Source organism: Pinus tabuliformis, chromosome 2_1 (assembly GCF_031772625.1).
Source record: "Pinus tabuliformis cultivar Carrire ecotype Pingquan chromosome 2_1, CPIR1, whole genome shotgun sequence".
Lineage (NCBI taxonomy): Eukaryota > Viridiplantae > Streptophyta > Pinopsida > Pinales > Pinaceae > Pinus > Pinus tabuliformis.
Genome location: NC_142299.1, coordinates 846,521,926 through 846,546,920, shown reverse-complemented (window position 1 = coordinate 846,546,920; position 24,995 = coordinate 846,521,926).

Genomic DNA, 24,995 nt, shown 5'->3' with positions numbered 1-24,995 from the left:
TAATCATTTCTTTCTCCAACACTCTAGAGAAATATTGGAGTGCTAACACCTTGCATCCCTTTTTTGTATAGTTGATCCCATGTAAGTGCATGACCGTGGCATATGATCCACATGAAGAAAGTGATCTTCGGCCATGTCTTTTCCTGCCATATGCTTTCCCAGGTATTTGTTTCTTGTTGCCTAAGATGTTCTGCTTGTAGTTGGTAACCCTCATTAATTTTGTATATTCCTTTGATCCTATAGCCCCATCTTAGTATGTCCGTACCTTATTTTTTTGCTATTTTCTAGTTTCCATTTCATTTTCGTATAGCTTCCACTAGGGTGTTTCTGGTGCTTCTAGTCAGTCCTATTTTTGTTTCCACTTTCTCCAGTATTCTCCTAGATATATGCACCAGAAGTTTTTCACTGTTTTTTCCCCTTGGAGGTTAGTATATTGGTGGACTTCTTCTAGCTGGGGCTTGCTGTTTAGTTTTTCTCTCCCACACTTCTTCCAAAAAATTGGCTTTGCCACCTCCTCTGATTTCCCAAAAGCTGTGATTGCTGATTAGATTTCTGTTGTTTGCAACTAGGTTCCATATTGTTGAACCTTTCTTGTCGTCTTGGAGTCTCATCTTTCCTTCTAGAGACCTAGGCATGTCATACTTCCTTTCCCATAGCTGTTTCCAAAGGTATACCCCTCCCTGGATCCATCTCCACCATAACTTTGCTCCCATAACCTGATTTACTATGTAGGGATCTCAGAGTCTTAGGCCTCCTTCTTTTAGGGGTTTACTAAGCCAGCTCCATGATAGAAGCACCTATTTTTTTGTTTCCGTTCTAGGACCTTTCCGTACAAACTTTTTGAAGATTGTAATACTAACCTTAGTAGTATTACTCAACTTGGCATATTCAATGTTCTGAATGTCTAATTCTGCATCTTTCTTTGGAGTTTCCCCAACATGGGTTTCCAGTTAGCCACTCTACTCTACTAACCATTTAGTTGAATGCCTAAGTATTTCATGGGGAAATTTCCTATTCAGAATCAAATAATTCTTTCTAGGAAGGCTTGTGAGGGTGCTGTTGTGTTGAAGAAAAATATATCAGACTTATCTTTGTTTATCTCTGTCCCTGAGGCCCTAGTGAAGTTTGTGAGGATTTCCATAATTTTCCTAGCTTCCTTGAGTGATGCCTGTCCATACATCATTATGTCGTCTACAAATTTTTGGTGGGCTAATGGTAGGTCATTCCCCCATAGTATGAGGCCAGTATACTATTCACTTATGAATTTCTCATTTATATACCTTCCAAGGCCTTCCGCTGCCAGGATAAACATGAAAGAAGAAAGTGCGTCACCTTTCCTGAGCCCTCGGGTTGCATTAAATGCCTTTATAGGAGATCCGTTGAGTGTAATTGATAGAACTGGGGTTGTTACCATTGACATTATCCAGCTTATCCATCTTGCATTAAAGCCAAATGCCTTCAATATTTCTTGTAGATAATCCCAATTCAGTTGATCATAGGCTTTAGCCAAGTCTAATTTAACCAACATTCCTTTGGTTTTTGATTTTTTTAATGAGTGAATTGCCTCCTGTGCCACCACTATGCCATCTGTTATTTGTCTTCCTTTGACAAACCCTGTCTGTTCCTGAGATATCAACCCAGGTAATATAGGTTTTAAACGGTTGACCATAATTGTAGCCATGATTTTGTATATGACATTACAGAGTGTTATTGGTCAGAACCCTTGTGGTTCTTCCGAATGCTCTGTCTTCGGGATCAGGGCTAGAAATGTGGAATTCAGGGCCGGGTGCATTCTTTTGGTACACCTAGACTCCTCCACTAATTTCACTATGTCTTCACCTAGGAATGGCAATGTCACCTGGAAGAATTCAACAGTGAATCCATATGGCCTTGGTGCTTTGTTCCTCGCCATATTCCTAATTACATCTTTGACCTCTCCTTTGGATATTTCTCTTAATAGAGCCATGTTCTGATCTCTGCTCCCTAGGTTTGGGATGTGCTGTGTGATTTTATTTATATTATCCTCCCTTCTTATGTTTGGTTTTGTCAGGATCCATTTGAAGTGTTGTACTAACATATTCTCCATTTCTTCCTTTTGGGTGAGACAATTTCCTTGCTGATCCATTAAGGAGAATATCCTGTTCTGTTGCCTATGATAGATCATTGCTTTGCGAAAAAACCTTATGTTTCTTTCTCCTTCATTTGACCATTGGATTCTTGATTTATTTTTCCATAGGATCTCTTCTTGTTGTCTTCTTTCTTCCAATTTATTAATCATCCACCCTTCCTCTTTTGCTAGCCCTTCACTTCTACCTTCATTGATTATTTTCTGTTGTACTTTCTTCATCTTGGTTTGGATTATCTCCTGTTCCTTCTGTATGTTGCCGAATTCTTCCTTATTCCATTTCTTTATTTTTCCTTTTAGATCTTTTAGTCTAAGTTGAAAGGTATGCATCTGGTTTCTCCCTACTATCTCATTCTCATTCCACCATTCCTTCATTTTTTCTATTAGGGTCAGTTCTCTTAACCAAAATGCTTCAAACCTAAAGGGTCTGTTTTGATTTCCTTGATTCATTTCTACTTCGAGTTTAATAGGCTAGTGGTCCGACCCTAGACATGGAAGAATTGATGCTTCATAGAATATGTCTTTGCCAATGAAGTGTTTTGTTGCCAAGAATCTATCCAACCGAGAGGCTATCTGTCTACTCCCTCCCCTTCTATTGTTCCATGTATATTTTCCGTTTATAGTTGGGATGTCCACCAATTTTAGTTCTTCATGTAGATCTCTGAATTTCTCCATTTCCGGCTCTTCTCTTCACAATCCCCCTCTTTTCTCCTCTATTGATGTTATCAAATTGAAGTCCCCTACTACTAGCCAAAGTTTTTCATTGTGGAGCTTGCTAAGCTTCTTTATTTGTTGGAGGAAATTTTCTTTTTCCACTGGAATGTGAGGGCCATATACTGCAGAGACTAAGAACCATTCTCTATTTCCAATTAGGCGGAACCGCCCTATGAGGATTCTCTTCATATCCATCCAATAGTCCATTGTGATCTCTGCTTGGTTCCACAGTGTTGCTATACCTCCTACACTACCTCTCACATCTATGGTCATGCATTCATACCTTGGTTTTATTTTACTTAGTATATCTTCCATTCTCCCTCTTGTAATTTTTGTTTCTTGTAGCAGCATGAGTTGAGGTTTTTCTTTTCTTAGTCTCTCAGTTAAATGTCTCTGCTTGCCTCTGCTATTGAGGCCTCTTATATTCCAGGATGTAATTATCATTGGGTTACTTTGTTTATTTGTTGGTATACCATCGATAGTGGTACCACCCTCCCTATATTCACGAGCATTTCTCCCATAGTCTGTATAGATTCCTGTAGGTTTCTTCAGCCTCTTTTCTTTCCTCCTTTCATTTTATTTGAGTATTCTTACGAGTTGTCCTGATGCATCCCCAGTTGTTCTGCCATCTCCACCTGCCCCTGCCCTTGCTTAGCTTTATATTGCTAGAATGTTTCTCTGTATAATATTTTTTGGTCTTCTGGAATGAATCTTTCATCTAGGTATCTCCATTCATTTAACAGTTTCCTCAACACCTCTTCTTCCATGCTTAATTATTCTACCTTACTTGTATCTATTTCCATTGTGGTGTTATCCATCTTCTCTCTGTCTTCCTTCTCCTCCTTCTCTGTCGGCTCTCTTTGGGCTTTCCTCTTGGGGTTTAGCTTGCCTTGACTCGAACTGCTTTCCTTTCCTTTTTCATGATGGTCCATAGTTTGGACTTAATTTTCTTCTTCTTCTTCTCCCTATAGCACATCAAATCTATTTGTTATGATCGACTGAGCTTGATATTCTTTTCCCCACCCGTTGGTGTTCTCTCTTGCTTTTCACTTCTTGAAACCATTATCTTCTTGATTTTTCTTTTGTTGTTTGTTCATGTTTTCTCCCTCTTTTATGTTCAGTGGGAACTCCTTGAATAGGTGTCCATACTCATGACATCTTTTGCATCTGAATGGGATGTGTTCATAGTCTAGAGTTTGCTACCATACCTCTTCATGGTATTCTAGTTCCACTAAGTCTGGGATAGGTTAAACTACGTTCATGTATACGCATATTCTCGCATATGAAGTATATCTTCCTTTTTTTGTCGTTTCTACTATTTTGACAAATCTGCCTATCATATTTCCTATGCCCTCCAGTATCTCTTGGTCCCAAAAGTCCATTGGAAGACCAAATAACCTAACCCACACCGGGACTGCCAGAAATTTTTCCTTATTTGGGTCATTCTTCCCAATATCTCATAAACAACTCAGAATTATAATGAAAGTAAGGACCATTTTCAAATAATTTTCTCTGTCTTGCAGGTTCGAGAATATTACCATGAAGAAGCCTCTAGCTCCCAACTTGAGCTCGATATGACCTCGAGGCTGCCATTTTTGCTGAATCCATTTGGTGAGGTCCTTTTTTGTCTGGCGTACTTCGATGAACTTATATATTAGCACATGGTCTTTCATGTAACTTCTATATCACTCTAGTTTGTTCATCGGAATGATAAATCTTAGTTTCTCTATCGCACATGGTAAACATTTACCTCTGCTGCCTGCCTTCCATCTTGCCTCGAGGATAGGTCCTGACATTATGTTTGTATCTCCTGCTTGTTTATGATTACTTGTATTCTGGAAGGAATCCCCTGTCGCCGCATCTTGGTAGGAGGGGATCTCCCCCCCCTTTCCTCCTCTGTTATTCCGATCTGTTTCCCGGCCTCCTGGATTTGTAGCTTTTCAGAAGTCTTCAGATTTTTAGAAATGTGGTTCAGTTTAGCTCATGGCTACCTCACCATTAGGGTTGCAGAGCTCAACCATTCCAACCGTCTTGAAAGTTTTATAATGTTATGTCAATTTCGTCAATTATTAAAAATAGTTTTTTTTAAGTTATAGAATAGTTTTGAGTTAGTCATTTGATAGGTTCACTAATTAAATTTTTTAAGTTATAGAATAGTTTTGAGTTAGTCATTTGATATCACAGTATTTGTTTATGATATTTTTTATGATGAAGCCTATTTAAAGACGTGAGGAAATCATTATGGAATGCAAGAGTACCAAGTTAGATCCATATTAACTCCAAACTTGATGTTTCTTGGTGCTTGGTAAATCTAGATTTTAAATGGATTGAAATTGGTATTTAGTTAATAGTTTTTTTCTTTTTCTCTTTTGTACTTTAATATAAATAATGTGATATTTAAATATGATTTTATTTTAAATTAATTATAAAAATGTATTTAAATTTTATACCTAATTGATAATTAATTTTTAAAATGTTTGAGGTGATTTTTTTTTTCTATATTCAAGCTTCTGTGATCCATAATGAATTAAACAAAGTCTTTCGGTAGAAATCACATGAGATAATTTTTTGGATGACGCATTTCAAACCAACAAGTGTGATATTAAAAAGTTTTGAAAATAAAAAGAAAAACACTTTTTATTTAAAAATGTTCTATATATAGTCAAATTAAATATTAATTTCTAAATATTTACTACAATAGTGACATTTTAATGGATGTTGATTAATGTGGGGATTGAATGGTGCTGGAAAGAAAATAGGTTATTGAAGTTATATTAATTATTATTCACATGGATTATTTCTTTGTACCTTCGCCTAACTTTTCTACATTTTAAAGTTTCTTTTACTTTTCTACATTTTAGAGTGTTTCTTTGGTATATTATTTAAGTTAGTTTTTTTTTGGGTATATATTTTTAAGTTAATTTTGCTCAAAATAAGATAGAGATTGTTAGAATCATTAGTTTGAGTTGTGTAATCTACAAAATCGGGTGCTCTAAGGGTTTTTTAGGGTGTTTAATTCATTTATGTAGTCAAAAACACATTGTAAACAACCAAAGATCACAATCTCATCCACAATTATATTATAAAATTTCAACAAAAAAATCCAAAATGTAGGGGAGGCGCACTAAGGATTTTTTTAGGGTATTGAATTCATTTGTGTAGTCAAAAACACATTTTAAACAACCAAAGATCACAATCTCACTCACAATTATATTATAAAATTTCATCTAGAAAGCCAAAATGTAGGTGTTAGATGACGTCGATCTTTGTACGGTACATATTTTACATTTCATACTTTAGTATACATTTTTTTGGTTGTAAGGGCATTTATTATGCATAGTTTGTTTACGTTTCATATGGAAGGTTTTCCACTTGTTTTTGTGACAACATATTTATGTTGTTCCTTGGGTAGTGACAACATATTTATGTTGGTTTACTCTTTCTTGAGTCATTTTATTTAGCACAGGGACATCATTATGGAACCATTTGATGTTTACCATTTTAACAAGGTCCTTTTTCTTCATCTTATTTGGCTTGACCCTTAGTCACATGTTTAACCTTGTAATGCTTTGGGTTACAAACCTAGGGCACAAGTTTCCAAGTGACATGATCAAGCTTTTGGGCATTGCGTCCTTAATTTGGCTGTAGTTAGTTGGTAATGACTCGTTTTAGGCTCCCAATAGACCTATATCCTTTTGAATACTTTTTAGGTGTCTATTTGATCAAAACTTCTGTTTTCCTTCATTAACATGGGTATGAGGAGTGTACCATAGATTTTTCAATATTCTATTGTCTACATGTCCTACAAATCCTTGTTGAATTTTTTCCCCATTATTACCTATGGTATCATCAAGATAACTATGGTACCATAGTCAAAACCAACAATTTTTATGAAAAGCGTAACTCATCCAAGGGCTGCCTAACATTCACCCTTGCTTTTTTAGAATGTTCCTAAATCTATTTAAGTCACTCTTCTCCCTTAGACACCATTACTCTATTGGATTTGTGTTTAATGATTTCTTAAGTTCTCTCATTTCCATTTTTCATGCAATTGCACTACTTGCATCAACCATCTCCTCGAAACTCAACTTCATATAGGCTTCATTCCTCTTCAATTGGTTTTTCTTGTTGGATTAATTGGTCAGTGGAGGGTATCTTTGGCTTTGTTGATCCATGCATCTTGATCTTGTAGTGGTTACCTCAGAGTGTCTTCTAGTACAATCTTGGGTGAGGACCTTTGAACTAATGATACCAAGGTTTCCATATTCACTTCATTCATTGAATATTTTGCATATGATCTCCTTACTATTTTCTTGTATTGCATATTATTAGAGAGAGTTAATCTAAGTTTGTTTTGTAGGAGATGTTTGGAAAGTCTTTAGATATATTTAAGTAGGTTCTTATTCTTCATTACTCCCAGTTGTTTTATCTTAAACCTTAATCTAAGTGGCTTTTCTCCTTCCCTTCTTGCCATACATTTTTTGTCTCATATTTAGTTAAGAGCTCTCTTTATTTACAGAATTAAAAAAACCATATACTTCATTTCTTGGAAGTTAAAAGGGAAGACATCTAATGTATGTTGTTCATTATATATAGCTAGTTTTAAAAGGAGCTAGCTAAGTTACATATACATTTTTATTTCAAGTTCTCTTTCTTTTCTTGTAAGTAGATTAGATTACTAAAGGTTTAAAGGAGAATTAACCCTAGTTAGATCTATTTCATATGTTAATTCTATTATATTTTCTTGTTTATTAGTGACTTGGGAGAACTTGCCATCAAAAATCAATTTCCATCCCTAGAATTCAATTGATCTTAAATTTTAATCAACCTAGTGATCTCCCATCACTCATTAATTTTCAAATTTTCCCCTAGCACTAATTGAGTGGTGACTCCACTTAGGTTCTAAGCCTTAGAGGTTGGGTCTTCATCCTTGTGGTAGCATTGTGAAACTAGATAATTTACATTTCACATTTTTGTGACTCCATCATGGAGTATCAATAACCCTTCCCTCCCTTAAAAAACATTTCTCCTTTATCCTCAATATGTCCTTGTTAGTGGAGATCAATTTGCCTCTTCATATGAACCTCTAGTGATAAGGAAATTTGGATGCTTAGCGGGCCCACATCTCTTTGGTGCTTTAGCCATCTTGTAGATGCTAACCAAGTCCATTCATATAGAATCACTAGTCTTTTATGACTAGGTAGTCACCCTTATCCAAGTATATGTTGAGTAACCGCATAGACCCATAGCCAATGTTTCATTCCAACATCCACACTACACATAAGCATACTTTTAGGAAAAATCATAAATCCTTTAGAAAGGTTAAACTTAAACCAAAACACAAGAAGGCTTAAATACTTCTACACTTTTTCTTATCTTTCAACCCTAGGTCATGAAATCTAAGCTTCTCCAAAACCTACCTAATTTACCTAAACATAATGTAAACACAAATAAAGATCCTATTCAACATATGAATTTTTTCACCTCGGTTGTGTTAAGTTTATACATATCAACATTGTTACATTAAGACATTTTGCACATTATTTAACTATAGATTCCATCCACTAGTGTTATTGGTGATACAAAATATATTTTACCATTTCCAAACTTTAAGCAATAAATTCATTCAATATTTTCACATACCTTAAACTTTATGATCTCCCTATGACAAGATTATCTCTTTCAACTCTTTTCATACATGTTCATCATCATGATAACCCAATAAAAATATACAGTCATGATCCTTTCATGCTCGAAGTACCCATTGGCTATTTTATGAGGCTAGAAATATCACATACAAATAAAAATATACAATCAAAATTCTTCCATGCTTAAAGAAACCATGGGCTATCTAATGGGGCTAGAAAACACTTGCATAGAAGTTATCCTTGGGATAAAAAGGAAAAGAAAAAGAAAAGATCAAACCTTTGATCAACTTGACTATAAAAACAATATTTTCATTATGATCAAATCAAAAGAATAATTCACATCCAACTCAAGCTTAGAATGTTAATACATATATCACAATTTTGACAATAAAATATATTTTCATTATTATCAAACCAAAATAAAAATTCAAATCCAACACAAGTCTAGAACGCTAATACAAATATAAAAATTAAACTCTTTCACATTAAGGATTTTTGCACGCTGTTGTGCTATTCAACAACCCCCCCATTTTTTAATGCAATAGCTAATGTTTATTAATAAATAGGGACCCTTAAAAAATCCTTCCAAAAAATAAATTTATGATTTAGGCATTTTCTTGTTAAAATTTTCAAATAAAGCAAGATATTAAGACAAAACCCTTTGAAAGCTAGCAAATGCTCGCCTTTTTAGCATGTCGCATGACCAAGCATGTCAGAATCCTTGTTAACGAACGAAACTCGCGAAAAGTGTTCAAAAGGGATTACTACGCTTAACCTAGATGTTATTAGGATTTTTCATTTAAACTGAGTCCTAAGGCATTTCTTATTAAAATAAGGGCTGCATTGCATATTTCCACTTACAAATGGCGCACCCTCACAAAGTATCTTCAACCATGTGAAATGCGATATTGCGATGACACAGTCAGCCTTATCGCATCACATTGGAAGTACTTAAGAAAGGTATGAAACCTTATCAACCATGCGATATTGCGAAATGCGATAGAAGCCCGGACCCGGTAAAAAACTATGTTATAAAATACCACTTAAGTCCGCTGCGAAATAAAAAAGGCTTTATAAAGAAAATCCTATCAAACTAGCTACGCTTTAAACACAATAAGGAACATCCCACATTTCGCATCCCGTAGAAACCAAAGGAAATTTAAAGAAAGCACACACACAAAATGCGATAATGTGATTTGTGATATTGCATCGCAATAGAAAAATCGACATTCTCACAGCTAAAGCTCTCCACCCTAAAAAGTTTCTTTCTCGACTTACGATGCAAAGCATTAATGAGCAATAAAGCTAGAGATAAGGAACCATTAGTGGGCATTTACTTTGGGTTAATGAAATTTACGTTTGACAAACGGCTCGAGATGATACGATATCTTCTCCCCAGAATGACTGCCATTAATAGAAGCAGTTGTAAACGCAACAATAATGAATTGGGCCCAAATTTTGTTTGATAATTTTGGCTCCAAATTTCCTATCATGGGATGGAAGTGGGAGTCTTAGTTTCACCCCCATTTTTACAAGATTTGTCAAGGAGTTATGATGCCTAACCATAAACAAGTCTATAATAGAACCACCCCTAGGTTTTCCAAAGAAGCTGAGGTTGATATCCTACCTGTAGCCAGATGGTTTGGGGAGGAGACATTTACATATATCAGAGTATTTGGGAGGTAGGTTGAGCAAAGGATTAAAATAATAGAAAAATGCCATTTGGCCTACATTTCCATTGCAATGTGGTGCATTTCCACTACATGATTTTGGACATGCCTACAAAGAGGCGGAGATTATGAAATATCTTAAATTAGCTACATTCCCAGGAAGGCAGTATGACCCAAATGGTACTGCCAAGGAATTGACTACTATGGTAAAGGTGAAACTATTCACCCATGAGGAAGATGCCTTTGATGACCTCTTCCTACAAAAACAGACATTTTCAAAGTTGACACATATGACATCACTAATTTTTGCCCCAGATAATGTTGAAGCTTTCCGTGAATATAGAGAGAGTAGATTATTAAAGGTCCCATTGCACCTACTACAAATTGAACCAATGAGGGATCCAACTCCCAGTGTAAGCTTGGAGGGAATATCGAAAGAAAATTCCAATGAAGATTCTGAAGCAGAGACCCAAGAGAGATCTACTCATGAGTCAGAGAATTTAGAGTAGCAGTCTCAAAATGGGGGCAATAAAAATAGAGAATCTGAAAGGGGCACAACTGGAAATACAGAGAAAACAGTTGAGAAAACCTCGACAAAGAAACATGTTGAAATTCACTCTACTTCCACCCAGTCAGCAAAACCCCCAGTTATTGATTTAGAAAAAGAATGGGAGAATTTTAAAAACAAGCTTCACACAGAGGAACAAACATCTGAGATATAGACTCCACAACACAAATAAAATTAAGAAATAATAGTGGAGAAAACTGTAGGCACTCAAGATGTGGAGCTCATTCCTGCTATCCCCACTTCAGAAATTATTTTGAATTGAGGAAATTCCTCCATTAGATGTATTTTATAGCCCTACCCACAAAGCTGTCATTAAAAGGTAGAGGAAGAAAATAAAGTTAGATGCTGCAGCGATACCACTCCTGACAATGAACCAATAGACATTGTGTGTAAAGACTCGCCCATGGATCCATCTGAAAATTTTATGAGACTATCACAATTTGTAGGAGCCTATGCTATGACAATTATTGATAAAGCGATAGAGGTCCAAATGCTGCTTAGGGAAAATGAAAAAAAGATTCTACAGTTGGAACAACAATTAGAGCATGATAAATCTAACCAACAAGCAGAGTTACAAGTAGCCAAGCTCGAGCAGGAATTTGAACATATGCAAATACAACATTAGGCCAGCTTAGTGGAAAGAGATGCATGGATACAAGCTATGCCAAATAAGTATAAAGACAATCCGCAGATCGATGAGTTCATAAAAGAAGCACTCATTCTTAACTCCCAACTAATGCAGCAAAAAGAAGTTCTATGCTAGAAAATCTCACAAATAAGTCCTTATTGTGAGATCGGTGATAAGATAGCAAGCCAAGTTATTGACATGAGGCTTGAGTATGAAGAAATCCATAAAAATATTTTTGACTTTATCACATGGAAAGAATCAGAAGATGGGAGGAAGGCTGATCTACCAAAACTGGAGGAATCACATAAAGACATCTTATTCAAAAATAGGGATTCTCAGCTCAAGTAAGAAAAAAGGGAATGATGCCCGCAGCATTAGCATCAAACAACATCATTGAAGCCATCAACGAAAAATCTACATGGCGCCAACTTGGTTGCAGAATCCATACCAGGATTTCTTCCAAATGCCAAACAATTAGAGCAGTAGTGGAGACAAGCGACAAAGGAAAAGGAGGAGGTGTTCAGACAAATGAGCAAGCTAAACTAGGAATCATACTGGCAATTCTTAGTCAAACCATACAGCTAGTGGATGAACTTGCAATGCTTAACTACCTCCACACAAAAAATGGTGCCAACACTGACGAATGGTATATTTACTGGACAATTGAAATCTGCGATTGGACAACCGACGCAGCTCAAGCCAATGACAGATATCTACGATCTCAAAGATCGAATGCAAAGGAGTTAGTCACTTAGTTTTATTTCACATAATCTGAGGAAGGTCATTTAAACCTCCTCAACTATTTTTTGTAATAATCTATTTTAGGACCTATAGTTTAGTTTAGGGGTCCATAATTTTATAAAAACATTTGCAAAGAATACACTTTTGTAAGTTTGTGAATTCCTTAATGAAATTATGGAACACGGTCATTACTTTTGATTATCAAACTACTTTCCTTTGTTGATGCACTACTGTATGCTTGGAGAATAATTTGATTTGAAGAAAGGAGTTGATCTATGTCATTAGTCAAATGAGAAAAACCTCACACATATGGTACTTTTATCTTGTATGATTAGTTCTGTTTTGTTTAATTAGTGATAACATTTCGTTTTCATGAATTATATATGGAGTATGTTCTTTCTATTATGTGTTAATTGCACTAATGTATGATGCCTATCTGAAAGTGTTTATTTTCATATATGATCATTAATATATGCGATATAGTTTATACATTTATTTGACTAACTATTTAGTCAAAGAAATTATCTTTAAACGTTATCATCTCTGTTTAATGCGTGAATGATCTTTATTATCACATGTCAAACAAATATCTTTTGAGATCACAGATCGCACAAAATACCCGGGTTTATATTAGATTAAGTTTGCTAGATATTTGCATGCTAGAATAGGTCATTTAGTTATCATTATTTTTATTGCAATCACTTGAAAACCACCCACTCTCATTTTCAAACCCACTTTAGGAAACTAGTCCCATCATCCCCAGTCAGAGTCACCACTTCAAACGGAAAAGGAGCTGTCTTTAAAGTCCAAACCAGGTGGTTATCCCCCATGTTGGAGCAGCAAAATTCTAAGGCTTCAACATTTTGGCACTTAAAGGAGGGCCATCCGAGTATGAATGACATATAAATCTAAAGATCAATTGAAAAAAGTTCATAAGAGTCTAAACCCCTTCACAACTTCTACTTCTTCTAGATCTCATTCCAAATCTTCGGATCAGAAATTTGAAGTTATAGAACCATCTCCCTCGTCTCCTAAAGTATTAAGACAACCACCTTCTTTAGATTACACTCCCGAGTCTCCTGAAGTTTTTTCTTTGATACAGAAATTGGAACAGATATCCATTTCTATCAAGAAACCCGAGAAACCTGAAGCCTCTGAAGAAAGAATCACTTCCTTATTACGAGAAACCGGTGTATTAACTTGATTGCAAAGTGAAAGGCTCAGAGTAACTCCTTTTTAGTTTCCCATTCATTTGCGATGTAAGAAAGTTGCCACATCAAGATTTGACTCAAATACCAGCGAGATTACTTCAACTTTCCCTCCATTTACTGCACCATTCAATTCTACTCAATCCACCTCTTCTCAACTATCCATTCTACTTCTAGGCCGACCTTCACATTTTCCCAATTGCCAACTCAAGTTATGGCCAATCAACCTGCTCAACCTTCGGAAAATCCTGGTGCTGTACTGGTTGCTAATCCAAATTCTCTCCCAACAAACCAGAAAAATGGTTACGTAAGTATAATATTGATGTTCCTACTGAAGAACATCTAAATAAATTTATGTTAGCCATGAATCTTAATGGAGTTGCACATGAAGATGTTGTAATCAGACCGTTTCCTTATTCTTTCCAGGGATTTGCAGGATCTTAGTATTTTTCCCTTCCAGTAGGCTCAATAAGAAACTGGGATACTTTTGAAGAAATATTTCTTGCAAAATTTGGTGATGATAGGACCATGGCATCTTTAATCAATGATCTTTCCAACCTGTTGAAGCCTCGAAAATCGGGTCGACAACAAGGGGGATACCCACCCGGTCCGGACCTTGGTTGGCAGCTCCTTATCCGTTTGGTATAGCTGGTCTGACTGGGGATAATGGGACCAGTTTCCCAATCTAAGGGGTGTGTGTGTGTGTAGAGTTGGATGATGCTGATCTAGGAGTATTTAAAGCTAATTTAATTCAAACTTCTAAACTAACTCTATGCTATTGTAATCTAATGAGAAACAACACATCTAATCTACGCTAACCCGGGGTGTATTTCTTCTATTATGCGATCTAAAGAGATTTCGAACAATAATTGGTAATAAAGATCATTCATCTATCATAAGAATAGAAATCAATTAAGATAAACCACCCTACATAAAAAGTTAAGCAAAACAGTTGTGAACAACATATCGCATAATAAGTTATTCATATATCAAACACAAATAAATGACTCCACCGTACATAAGTGCCAAATGGTAACCCACACATTCATGCATTAACATATAAACAACTGAAAACTGCATATCACTTTAAGAATATAAGCAGAAATTGGTCAAGAGATAAAAGTACCATTTATGACTAGTTCCACTCATAAGCTTCAAGCAACAATGATTTATCTCTACTTGTTCTAACATCTACTAAGAGTACAAAAGTGCAACATCAGTAGCAGACATCAAATGCAAACATTGATAAATCTTGATCCATACATTCATCAAAAACCCCCTCCGAGGGTGCAAAAGTGCATGTTCTGAGGACAAGTTTTTTGACAAATTTCTGGACCCTTCTCCAAATGCCTGAGAAGGGTTTAAATACTGCTAACTAATTAATATTAATTACATAAATTTAGGACACGATTTTAAATGACCGCCCTTCTACTAAAGCAAATTTATTTCTAAAAATTGAATCTAATTTCTAACCGTTTCTGTATTTGCTCCTTAGTGCTGTAAGCAATGCAACATTCGCCTGGGAAGAGCCGGTTGGTCGTCTTCTCCTTTCGTTTGAGCTACGAAAATAGAAATAACAAGCGTTGGCACTGCCTTCTGGCAAACTAGAAGATATTTTCGAAAATCTTCCTCTAGCTTGGTGTATTCACTGTGTGTATACTTGGTAATAACCCAAATTTCTCTCAAACTGATTCTGCTTTTGCTATTTTGGTTTCCAGCCTTGCGAATGACTGAATAAGTTAGGTACTTTGCTCTCTGAACAATTTTTTGTATTGAAAACTGCCTCCGTTCTTTGTTCCGGGCTTTTCTGGTGCGTTTTCCTTCTTTAGCGCCTTTTTCTTTTTGCTTTACCCAGTCTAAGCTTCAGGATCTTTTGTGAACATGTTTCTTTTGTGTGCCTTTGACTTTGAGTTTTGGATAGCCTATTGACATCAGTATCTGTTGAGTGATACTCTGGAATCTGTGGTCCTATTGCATGCGACATCCGTTTGTGAAGGCATCTCTTCTCTGTTCTCCGATTATTGACGCTTTCCCCTTTTCCTTAGATGTTTCCTACACATTGCTTTATGTTATTTGCTATCTTACAGTTTACGCAAAGGAAAAGAGTAATGATGAAAAGATTGACATGAAAGCTTCAAGCTCTAATGAATGCATAATCATGACACCCATAATGAACTGACTCTTCGAAAAACACAACATAATCCTTCTTGGATACTTGGCATCCAATCATTAATTTCTTTTAAGGCGCGCGCCCAATTTTGGTCTACAGACAGCTTTCCTTGAATACTGTGTCGAGGAAATTTTTCGATGGGTGATTTCTGCGGCTCGCATTGCAGTATCGAGGATCGCGTCATCAAGATGTGCCATCGCAGGAATTGATGATCGCATTCATCGCAGATCGCAACATCGCAGATCGCAATATCGCAGATTGCGAATCACAAATCGCGCTTAGTCATCCAATCATTGTGTGCTGCTTATGCGATGTTGCGATATGTGATGTCGCATATCGGCCGTCAGATATTCCTTAAGTTTTTCATTTAAGAGCGCTTCACAATATATGTGATGCGATGAATTTCGCGTCGCTTCTTCGCAGCTTATTATGCGCATAGGAAAACGTTTCACTCTCTTCTCACGATGCGATACAGCTTTAGGGAGTTAAAATACAAAATTTTTGATAAAATGTTTCTTTTTGGATTTTTATTAAGGGTCCCCATTTTTCTTGGTGTTATCGCTAATACCAAACAAAGAGGGGGGTTGTTGGTGGCCACAACAATGGCGATTCACTGTGAAGAACCAGTTATCTCTGCTTTTCTATTGAATTTTAACTTCCGAAGCCGAAAAATTTTCATATGTCTAAATTTTGTTATGGACAGATAGAGTACATTACGCCTTATCCTATGAATGATATTTTGTCTCAACCTTTTCATATTCCAATTGTTTGTTTCCTCAGGCTTAGTCCTTGTATTCACACCAGACATTACTTGGTCTTTTAAAGATAAAATAAGGTCTTCTCTGCGTGCTGGCTTTTAGAATATGCTCATTTGTCGTAGGTAGAGCCTCTGCTGCCCGCAAGCGTCCATAGCCTCGACAGGGTTACCTATTACCCAGCAATGATCCTTTATCCTGCTTAAGGCTATTTACAATCTTTTCAGAGAAAAACCCTTTTTGACACTTTTCCCTTTTTTTATTCTCTAAAGAACAATGTCTTGATTTGGTGGCCAAATTATGACACAGTGATTCACTTGATTTACACTTTTGCTGAACAAGCTGGCTCGTGATGAGACCCCTTGTCTTTTGATTGCAACAATCTTGAGTCGTTGCCCTGTTTTGGTGGACAATATTGGCAAAGTCAGCAAGTTATAATATCTGTGATCATGATAAGCCGGCTCGTGATGAGACCTCTTATTCTTTGAGATACAGTGTTTTCTCGGATTGTTCCTCTGAATGCTGCGATTTCCTTTAGTAGGGAGGAAGTCATTGTTTTTCCTTAAGAAAGCTCCGGACGACAATAATAGAGTTTGAAAACAGCAGTTTTACAGAGAATATTTATTTTATTATTGATACCTTTCATTGTGCTGATATAAAACAACTTTTTACCAAAGGTTGCTTTCATCAAATTTTTGAAGTTGAAACTAGTATCATGTCTAGGCTAAGGTTAACTCTACCTGTCAATAATAAAGATCAGATTTTTCGAAAAATTTTGCTACTTGTACAAGTGAGAAAGCTCAAAATCTGATAGAGAATTGGTGTCTTTTTCATGAACCCTTTTAGTAACCATCTACAACTGGTTTTATTTATAAGAAAGAGAAAAACAAATAAAAACTAAAACTATCCTACAAAATAGAAGAGTGATCTTCTATGGAAAATATATTTTAAGGATCTGTCCGTTAACAAGCAAAGAATCCCTTCTACCTGCTAAATCCTGCAACACAAACGTTGATGGGCCTATGACTTCTACAATCTGAAAAGGACCAAGCCACATTTTCTGAAATTTTGTATGTTTGCCCTTTTCTTCACGAGCCTTATCCCATTTCAAAACTAAATCTCCCATCTGAAAATTCTTTCTGGTCATTATGCTTGAGTCAAAAGAGGATTTTATCAACGCTTGGTGATGAGCATGGGTTTTCTTAGCTTGTTCTCGTCGTTCTTCTAATTTAATTATTTCCATTTGTCTTAGTTGTATGGAGGAAGTAGATACCTCATCGATGTGTTGTACTAAAGACAAAGAGGGGATGACTAAGTGAGTTGGAAGAACCACTTCTTTCCCATAAACTAAATTAAAGGGAGAAGTGCCGATTGAAGCTTTCTTCGTTATTCTATCTGCCCATAAAGCATTTACCAACGCTTTGTGCCAATTACTTTGGTTCTGGTCAACTGTTCTTTTAATAATCCTGATCAGGTTTTTATTTGTCGATTCAGCCAATCCATTACCTTGCGGATAGTAGTTGGCCGAATATTTCAGTTTGAACCCTCTTTTAAGTGCAAACTCAGTCATCGTATTTCCAGAAAAGTATGAGGCATTATCAAACATTAAGGCCGTTGGCAATCCAAACCTAGTGATTATAAATTGATCTATGAATTCAATAATGTTTTCAGAATTAGCTGTCTTGAGAGGAACTGCTTCTACCCATTTAGTAAAATAATCTGTTGCTGTGAGGATGTACCTATGCTGCTTAGAAGAGTGAAGAACGATCTCACCTATTATGTCCAAGCCCCACTGACTGAATGGTTGCTCGATGTTTACCGGCTGTAGTGGCATGGACGGTTTCTTTTGTCTCCCTCTGGCAGTTTGGCAGACTTGGCATTTCCTCACGTAACTATCTTTGAACAGCGTGGGCCAATAATATCCTGCACGTAAGATTTTATGTGCAATAGCATCTCCAGCATAATTTCCGCCCGCTGGTCCATCGTGGAGTTCCTGCAAAACCTTTTCGGCTTCAGTTTTCTCAAGACACCTAAGAAGCATAGAATCGTAATTCCTTTTAAACAGAACATCATTTATGAGCTGGTATTGTTTAGCTTTCAATCTCAGAGCTCTTTTCTTGGTGTGATCCAGGTGTGATGGAGCATACCCGTTCTTAAGATAATAAATGGTGTCAGCATATAATGATTCTGCATCGTTTAGGCTTACCTCATACGTATGTACCTCTTCAGATGAATTCTCAGGAATTTGCGATGCTCCAGCCAACATTTTGCAGAATCCTTGACCTCTTACAATACTTGCTGGTTTGATCTCAAGATCGTATTCTTGTAAAGCGGTGATCCAATTTGCTCTTTTTTCACCCACATCCTTCTGTATTAGAAGATTTCTTACCGCTGGAAATGGTACTATGACCTTAGTATGGACTTTAAGTAAGAAAGGTCTGAAATATTTGATCGCTTTGAAAACAACATATGCCTGTTTCTCCACGTCTGAATGGTTGAGTTCAACACCTTGTAAATTCGAGCTAAAAATGCGATTGGAGCTTCCGCTTTCTCTTGATTTTCTTGAGTTAGAATCGTAGCATATGATTTCTCTGAGGCAAATGTGTATAAGATAAAAGATTCTGAAAAATTTGGGGTTGCTAAAGATGGAGCATTAATGATAGCTTGTTTGATCAGGTTGAATGCTTCATGTTCATCTTGACCCCATTTAAAATTTGAATTCTTTTTAATCATGTTTTGCAAAGGAGAAACCATACGTGAAAAATCTAGGACAAATCTCTTCACAAAATTGATTTGACCAAGGAAAGATTGCATGGATTTCTTGTTATGAGGCATGGATATTTCAGAAATTTCTTGGATTCTGTCAGGCTCAATGTGAATACCAGATTTTGACACTATGAATCCTAGAAGTTTTCCTTCACTTAATGCGAAAAAAGATTTCTTTGGGTTAAGTGAAATCCCATACCTTAAACATCGTTGAAAGATTTGTTTCAAGTCTTTGAGATGGTCGCTTCGCTTCTTGGAGTACACTATTATATCATACAGGTAAATCACTACAGATTTATTGACTAAACCTTTGAATGCGATGTCCATGGCTCTCTGAAATGTAGCGCCGGCATTGATCAAACCCAATGGCATCTTCCGATATGCGTATGTGCCCCATTTAGTTCGGAATGTGGTTTTTAACTGATCATCGGGATGTACCAGCACTTGATTGTATCCTGAAAATCCATCCAAAAAAGACATTAATTCTGAAATGCTACTGCCTATAATATCTGCTCCATAGGTGGGATGGGAAAATTGTCTTTTTGACAGGCTTTGTTGAGATTCCGAAAATCGATACAGATTCTAATATCTCCGTTTTTCTTTCTAACGGGTACCATATTGGAGACCCATTTGGAATGTCTGACGGGGAAAAGTATTATGGCTCTCAATAACTTATTTAACTCAGTTTTTATCTGATTTTCTAAATTGGGGTGGATTTTTTTGAGTTTCTGTTGGACAGGTTTTTCATTGTCAATCATAGGGATAGTATGTTGAATGATAGAAGTGTCGCATGTCTTCAGCTCATCGTAATTCCAGGCAAATTTTTTTTTGTATTGTCTCAAAAGACGGATATACGCTAATTTTTCTTCAGGGGCTAGGCCGTGGCCTAGATTAACGTTTTGCGGTTTATCATCGGTTCCTAGGTTTACTAATTCGTAGTTCAGAGTTGAATGTAGAGCTTAGAATTGGTAGACCTTTTAAACCGACTTTTCCGATCATATAAGTCTTCTAACTTAACCAACGATTTAGGTATAGCATTATCAGTGCTATTTTGTTGTATCTGTCGATCATGATGGTCTTCGTCAATTATTTAATTGGAGTAGGATCCTTCAGAAGTGAGGAAATTTACAATGTCAGGATCGTCATTGAATACTCTCCAGTTTGTAATGTTGTCAGGGATGGACGGTCTAAAGATTAATTCTATTGAGAATCTATCTGGACTAAAATCTTCGGAGGGAATTATTCTAGAGGCTACGTTAGCTAACAGGTCTGCGCTCGCATTTTGGAGTCTCGGGATTGACAAAATATTGAATGCTATGAAATGTGCAGTTAGATCTTGTACTAAAGATTGATAGTGTTTCAAATGACCTGATAGGAAATGTATGGTGTTACGTACCTGTTTGACGACAATCTCAGAGTCTCCGAAGACTTGAAGGTACTTAACGTTCAACCTGATTGCTTTGTATAGGCCTTGCACCAAGGCCTCGTATTCCGCTGTATTGTTTGTGCAATCGAATTCAAGTCTGCACGTAAGAATGGTCTTATTTCCCTCTGGGCTAATCAGAACGCATCCTGCTCCTGCTCCCTGTTAGATTTAGAGCCATCAAAATATAATTTCCGAAACAAAGATGTATTTACAGGTCTATCTAAAAAATTAACACACTTTGAATTATCAGTTTGGGAAAAATTTTCGACTTGGGACAAAACTGAATTTTCTAAGTAAGGTGAGGTATGAGCATTGAAATTGCCGAGGAAAGAATCTACCGAGCAATTGCCTATGATACTGCTGTTGTATGCTATTGCTTCATTTTCTCCTTCCAATTCCGTTACTATGTACTTCTGGTGTAACTCTTGTTCAACCTTTATTTGATTCGGTTTACCATTGTAGGGTAACCACATGTGCGACCAGTCGGTTGAGAAGTATCCATGGAGTTTTTCGGACCAATCCCTGCTAAGAATCAAGCCATAGAATTCTGGGATATCAGCTACTAGAATGTCAATAACCTGACACACCTTCGGGTTAGACGACAATCTTATGGTCACTTGATTAAGTTCACCAATCACTTCAACTTGAGATCGATCAAGCTGAACTATGCGCACTGGGGATTTTTGTGGTTGAACATTCAACTTGGCACATATTGATCTGGGTAAAATATTCGTTGAAGCACCAGAATCTACCAAACAATTGTGCACATTTTTATTGAAAATTTCATAAGTGAGAAGAAAAGGGGGAGTGTGAGACCTTGATCTTCCTCCAATCAAGGCGATGTCATTTGGGTCAACTTTATTGATCGTGTTGGTTGGAGGTCTTCCCATGTTGTGGGAAGCTACAGCTGTAGGCAAAGATGTAGTAGGCACAGCATGTAATTCTTTCATCATTATTTTCTGTTGATGTTTCAATTTGCTCAACTCATAAAGAGTGATATTAGCCCTAGTCTTTTTCATGTCATCAATAATATTGTACTCCATTTCATCTGACACAATCAGTGTTCTTGATGGAGGTGTTTTATCTAATTGGACTGGGCTAGATTGAGTCGCTTTAGCGGTCGTTTTCTTTGTTGCGACTTTATCTTTTGCTGCAGGGCTTGCACCCTTCTGCTTAGGGGTAGTTTGGGGAGGATCAAGTTGATTTTTGCTTCGTGTGCTAACCAGAAATGCTTCTTGATCTTCTTCTTGCGGGAGGATGAAATCCCACATTCCTTGTAGTTCCACGACTTCTTCGTCATCGGTCTGCCCTTCAGTGGTATTCTCTTCTTCTTCCTCTTCTTTGGATTCGACGTTTGAGATAGTGTTGGGTGGTCTCACATCCATTGAAGGACTTCTTTTAAAAGCTCTATAGGGCTTTTTTGAAGAAGTTTCTGCTACTTGTTTTTTTATGTCAATCATCTCATTGGACATGGTTTTTAACACTTTTTGTAATCCTTCCAAATTGAAAGGGTCTTTCGTTTGTTTCTTCTTGGGGTCTTCCTTGAAGGAGACTTTCTTAGATTTGTGTTCCTCTATCGCAGATATTTTTTCCAGGGCTACTACGCGTTTCTCTATTGCTATCACCTCTGTCAAGTTTTCAACTAAGGTTGTCTTATTTGCCCTATCCACGAAGATTGACAAGTTTGATGGTAAGGCCATAATATACCATTCACATCTTACTTCTTCGCTGGGTTGGGAAGCAACGAGAATTTTGTTGAGGATTTTATTGAACCGTAAATTGAAATCTTTGATGGGTTCTCTAGCCTCGGCTTTAAGATTGGATAGGTCATTGATTAACGTTGCCGTTGATATATCATCACCAAACTTGGTAAGGAATTGACTTTGAAAAATGTCCCAACTTGTGATAGACCCGGAAGGTAATGAAAAGTACCATGACCCGGCTGTTCCTTGCATTGTATAGGGAAAACGCCGGACAACAACATCCTCGTTGGTAACTCCGTTGAGATTGACAGAAAGCATGAAATTATTTATATGCTCTTCAGCTAGCATGCCTGCTTCTGGATTGAATTTGGGTAGCCATTTCTCAGCATGGGCCGGTATTTGGCTCAGGGGTGGAGGCATTAAAACTTCCCCAGGAGTGTTCCATGGAGACTGGGCCATCGTTGAGCTGCTAGTAAATGAAAGTGCAGAGGGTGATCCCTGATGTTGGGAAGATGAAGATATTATGATATTTGATGATTAAAGAGGAGGGGTTGTGGAAGATGGATGAGTGGTTTGGAATGAAGATGTGGGTGGCTGACTTCACGGTGAGGGAGTTGAAATGGACGACGTAGATGAAAGAGTCTCACTGTCAGACTTTGGAGGTGTTTTCCTTGCTCTTTTCCTGGTGGGGAGAGGGAATTCAGTTGGCTGGATGCCAAATTTTTCACTCTTTAATCTGGTCAGGGGATGAGTAGGATTGTACTGCGAAGTCACACTGCTTTGAGATTTATTAGACCTCTGTGTAAAAATAGAAAATCCCTGGAGTTTGCGAATCAGAGTTTGAACTTTAGGGGGTTCAATGGTAAATTGGTCTGAAATATTAAGGTATGTAGCAGCAGTTGATACTCGAGCGACTTCTGACTCTGGATTTAAACGTACTGGGGAAGTCGGGGGAGTTGATGAGGGCGATTTACTCTCAGAATGGTATTTAGATTTTGATTTAGGTGCCATTCATAGTTCGGGCCCTCCTTCTAGCGCCAAATATGTTGAAGCCCCGAAAATCGGGTCGACAACAAGGGGGATACCCACCCGGTCCAGACCTTGGTTGGCAGCTCCTTATCCATTTGGTATAGCGGGTCCGACTGGGGATAATGGGACCAGTTTCCCAATCTAAGGGGTGTGTGTGTGTGTAGAGTTGGATGATGCTGATCTAGGATTATTTAAAGCTAATTTAATTCAAACTTCTAAACTAACTCTATGCTATTGTAATCTAATTAGAAACAACACATCTAATCTACGCTAACCCAGGGTGTATTTCTTCTATTATGCGATCTAAAGAGATTTCGAACAATAACTGGTAATAAATATCATTCAACTATCATAAGAATAGAAATCAATTAAGATAAACCACTCTGCATAAAAATTTAAGCAAAACAGTTGTGAACAACATATCGCATAATAAGTTATTCATATATCAAACACAAATAAATGTCTCCACCGTACAGAAGTGCCAAATGGTAACCCACACATTCATGCATTAACATAAACAACTGAAAACTGCATATCACTTTAAGAATATAAGCAGAAATTGGTCAAGAGATAAAAGTACCATTTATGACTGGTTCCACTCATAAGCTTCAAGCAACAACGATTTATCTCTACTTGTTCTAACATCTACTAAGATTACAAAAGTGCAACATCAGTAGCAGACATCAAATGCAAACATTGATAAATATCGATCCATCCATTCATCAAAAACCCCCTCCGAGGGTGCGAAAATGCATGTTCTGAGGACAAGTTTTTTGACAAATTTCTGGACCCTTCTCCAAATGCCTGAGAAGGGTTTAAATACTGCTAACTAATTAATCTTAATTACATAAATTTAGGAAACGGTTTTAAATGACCGCCCTTCTACTAAAGCAAATTTATTTCTAAAAATTGAATCTAATTTCTAAACGTTTCTGTATTTGCTCCTTAGTGTTGTAAGCAATGCAACATTCACCTGGGAAGAGTCGGCTGATCGTCTTCTCCTTTCGTTTGAGCTACGAAAATAGAAATAACAAGCGTTGGCACCACCTTCTGGCAAACTAGAAGATATTTTCGAAAATCTTCCTCTAGCTTGGTGTATTCACTGTGTGTATACTTGGTAATAACCAAAATTTCTCTCAAACTGATTCTTCTTTTGCTATTTCGGTTTCCGGCCTTGCGAATGATTGAATAAGTTAGGGACTTTTCTCTCTGAACAATTTTCTGTATTGAAAACTGCCTCCGTTCTTTGTTCCGAGCTTTTCTGGTGCGTTTTCCTTCTTTAGCGCCTTTTTCTTTTTGCTTTACCCAGTCTAAGCTTCAGGATCTTTTGTAAACATGCTGCTTTTGTGCACCTTTGACTCTGAGTTTTGGATAGCCTATTGACATCAGTATCTGTTGAGTGATACTCTGGAATCTGTGGTCCTATTGCATGCGGCATCCATTTGTGAAGGCATCTCTTCTCTGTTCTCCGAGTATTGACGCTTTCCCCTTTTCCTTAGATGTTTCCTGCACATTGCTTTATGTTATTTGCTGTCTTACAGTTTACACAAAAGAAAAGAGTAATGATGAAAGATTGACATGAAAGCTTTAAGCTCTAAAGAATGCATAATCATGACACCCATAATGTACTGACTCTTCGAAAAACACAACACAATCCTTCTTGGATACTTTGGCGTACAACCATTAATTTGTTTTAAGACGCGCGCCCAATTTTGGTCTACAGACAGCTTTCCTTGAATACTGTGTCGAGGAAATTTTGCGATGGGTGATTTCTGCGACTCGCATCGCAGTATCGAGGATCGCATCATCAAGATGTGTCATCACAAGAATTGATGATCGCATTC